General features: G+C 47.3%; 1 protein-coding gene across 2 annotated transcripts in view; it reads right to left on the minus strand.

Moving 5' to 3' along the window:
• Positions 1–3709, minus strand: part of WDFY4 (WDFY family member 4) — a 778336-nt gene that overhangs the window by 155223 nt on the left and 619404 nt on the right. The window lies entirely within an intron of this gene.

A 3709-nucleotide genomic window follows, 5' to 3' on the forward strand; every position in this document is an offset into this window, starting at 1 on the left:
AAAATGTACCCTTTCTCTGTTGCATGATAGCATGAGTCTCTTGCCCCTGATAGTCAGGAGATCTCCCTTGTCCTACTGGAATATATAGAACAGGGCTCCCCTTTCTCAACTCATTTCATTCTGGATCTCTCTAGCACCCTTGATGTTTTGTGCACCTCTCTTCCCACTCTATTAGGTTCCTGTGTTCCAACATGGGGGAGAAGGTTAAGTACACAGGCTGGTTCTCAAGTGGAGAACCTCAACGTTGAAAGACCTTGTTAGAAATGGGGTCTCTAGTTGGTAAGGTATACACCCTTATCCAAGTGGGGACCACAATCCTAGTCAGGGTAAGTCACACACAATCCAAACTATCCTGTGCCCACCCTCCAATAGCCTGGCACTGAGCAGTCAGGCTTAACTTAGCAGGCAATGTGTAAAGTATTTTGTCAATAAACCATGCTATAACACATTGAAATCACCACAAAAGTACACCACCCAGGTTTAGAAAAATATAAGATGTTTATCTGAATGAATTAAGGTCAAAACTATCAAGATTTGATAAGTACAAGTTGAAATATCACTTTTGTAATGATAAGAAGTGTATTTAGTCTTTAAAAAGCAACAAGTGTCTCTTGCAAGAACAAAGTACCTGGTATGCGTCAAAATTACAAGCACAGAGACTGCAGAGGAGGGTATGTGAGGAAAAGAAAGGGTGTGCGTCAGATTTCCATGCGCACACAGACGATGCATCAATTATTTCCCACGCGGCAAGGACTTTGCGTCGAATTCTGGTGCGCATGCTTGAATCCTCTTTACGATGCGGGGTCTTTTGATGCCCAGAGATGATTCCTGAAAATCCTGGGCATGCAGGACAGAGTCACAGGTGCTGCGTCGATCCAGTGTGTGATGCGTCGGAGTTTCTGTTGCACATAGGCACTGCGTCGATTACCCCCCCTGGAAGTCAGGCTGTGTCGTTCTGGTTTGGCGATGCATCGATCTTGTAGGCTGTGCGTCGAAGTACTGGCTGCAACGCTGGCGCTGCATCCCTCTCTCTACTCGGGGAGCTGGGCTGCGATGTTCGGGTTCGGAGATGCAGTGATTCTTTCACCACTAGGCAGGCTGCACATCGATTCTGGCAGGCTGCACGTCGATTTTGGCCGCACAAGGAGTATCTTTGCAGAGATTAAGTCTTTTTGGCCCTGAGACTTCAGGAAACAGGAGGTAAGCTCAATCCAAGCCCTTGGAGAGCACTTATCAGCATAGCCAGCGGCCAGCAAGGCAGCAGGGCAACAGCAAGGCAGCAGTCCTTCACAGCAAAGCAGTCCAGGTGAGTCCTTTGGGCAGCCAGACAGATCCTCTTGGCAGGCTACAGGATCTGGTTCAGAGTATCTGTCCCAGGAAGAGTCTAAGTTGGTAGGGTCAAGGACTTACCTACCAAAAGGTAAGATACCCAAAAGTGCCTTTGAAGTGGGGGAGACTTCAAAGAGTGCTTTTGAGGTGCACAAGGTCCCCTTTCAGTACAACCCCGTCTGCCAGGGTCCCAGTAGGGGGTTTGGCAGTCCATTGTGTGAGGGCAGGCTACTGTCCTTTGAAATGTGTCAGGCCCTCTATCTTTTCCAGCCCAGAAAGACCCATTCACTATGCAGACTTGTGCATGTGTGACTGAGCATCCTGTGCTTGTGGTTGTCTGGGTGAAATGCACAAGGGAGCTGTCAACCAGCCCAGCCCGGACGTGGATTGGAGACGGGCTGTAAGGCACTGAAGGATTTTAAGTGCAGAGAAATGCTCACTTTCTAAAAGTAGCATTTCTAAAATAGTAATATAAAATCCAACTTCAACAGTCAGCAGGAATCTGAATTACCATTATGGCCATACTAAATAGACCTCTCTACCCCTTTCTGAACAGAACTTACCACTCAAACAGTATATGAGGGTATCCATAATGTTAGTCTTTAAAAGGAGCAGGCCTCACAGTAGTGGGAAATGAATTTAGGAGTTTTCCACTACCAGGGCATATAAAACTCAGAGGTATATGTCCTGCCTTTTACCTACATAGCACCCTGCCCTGTGGGTTATCCAGGGACTACCTTAGGGTTGACTTATATAAAGAAAAAAGGGAGTTTCAGGCTTTTAAATGCCAAGTCGAAGTGAAAGTGAAACTGCACACACAGGCCTTGTAATGGCAGGCATGAGACATGGTTAAGGGGCTACTTATGTGGGTGGCACAATCAGTGCTGCAGGCCCACTAGTAGCATTTAAGTTACAGACACTGGGCACATGCAGTGCATTTTACTAGGGACTTACAAGTAAATTAAATATACCAATTGGGTATGAGCCAATGTCACCATGTTTTAAGGGGGAGAGCATATGCACTTTAGCACTGGTTAGCAGTAATAAAGTTTGCAGAGTCCTAAAACCAGCAAAAACAGTGTCAAAAAGTGGAGGGAGGCAGGCAAAAAGTTGGGGGTGGCAACCCTAAGGCTATCATGTCTAACAGACCTGCATCCCTCAAGCAGGGGGCTCAGATGTGCACTACAGGGCTTCTATCACATGCTCTAGTGGAGGGACAAGGCATCATTCTGAAAATGAGCATGGGTTTCACACCGAGGGGCAGAAAACTTCGGCCCAGGATATAAAAAAAAATCGGCACCATCAAATTCAAAAGATGTGCCCCAGCCTGGCAATCACCCCATGAGGCGTCAATGGAAGTTGTACTCTTAAAGAAAAATCAGGATAGAGGGCAGCAATAAACATAGAAATCAGTGTGGTCCCTTGGAGGTCAGAATCTTCAGGAGTGAAGCTGAACAGCTCTCTCCTCTTTCTAGATCTGTAAAATGAGGGTTGAAGGTCTGGTAATCACGTGGACCTGAGAGTAACTCTTAGCAGCTAATGCAAACTGCACAAACTCTGCCTCTCAGCCATCTTTTGTCCCTCACCTTGTGAAGCATGTTATCCAAGAAAGGATAACATCTCCACTCTGATTGCTCATGCATGACACCAAAACACTTTCCACGCATGCCTCATTGCAAGAACAACACCCTTCCACCCAAACAATTCCCATCTGTGTAGACAGCTACCCCTCTGTTAGACAGCTGCCCCTGAGTCCCAAGACTTTGGAAGGTCATCTGTACAATGTTTTGCACACATTCACCAAGCTCAGTGAAAGTCTGGCTTGTCCTCTCTCTTGACAGTCTATGTGACTACTTTGCCACCCCATGATATTTCATGCGTCTTTCTCGCCCTCTTCCTTCATGATGTTCTCTAGCATGCCCTTTATGCCATCCCCAATATCAGACAGCTAAAAATGCGACCCACATTGGAAAATCAAGGCAGTTTTGAACTTGTAAGGACACGCTGTATAAGTGGTTTTGCAAGGTATGGGAGAGTGCGTGCACTTGCGCTTACCGCATCTTTGTGGTAATATCGGGGGAAATCAAGAGTTAAAAGCCGGACCACAAGGCTCCCGATAGCCAGAAAGCCGTCTACACACTGACTTTCACTGAGCATGGTGAATGAGTGCAACACTTTGTAAAGATGAGCCATTTTAGGACCCCCAGCCTGCCCTATATGCCAGCCGGACCTCGCCCTTGCATCCTGTCACTGAACTACAACCTGCTTCCCTAGCTCCCTCTCCGTGGCAAACACCTTGCCCCTCGCGCCCCCTCTTCGTGACATTATATATGCCCCTCTTGCCCTCAGACCCCGATACGTGAAGTGCGCCTCTGTTCCC

The sequence above is a fragment of the Pleurodeles waltl genome, chromosome 6, assembly GCF_031143425.1.
Source record: "Pleurodeles waltl isolate 20211129_DDA chromosome 6, aPleWal1.hap1.20221129, whole genome shotgun sequence".
Taxonomy (NCBI): Eukaryota; Metazoa; Chordata; class Amphibia; order Caudata; family Salamandridae; genus Pleurodeles; species Pleurodeles waltl.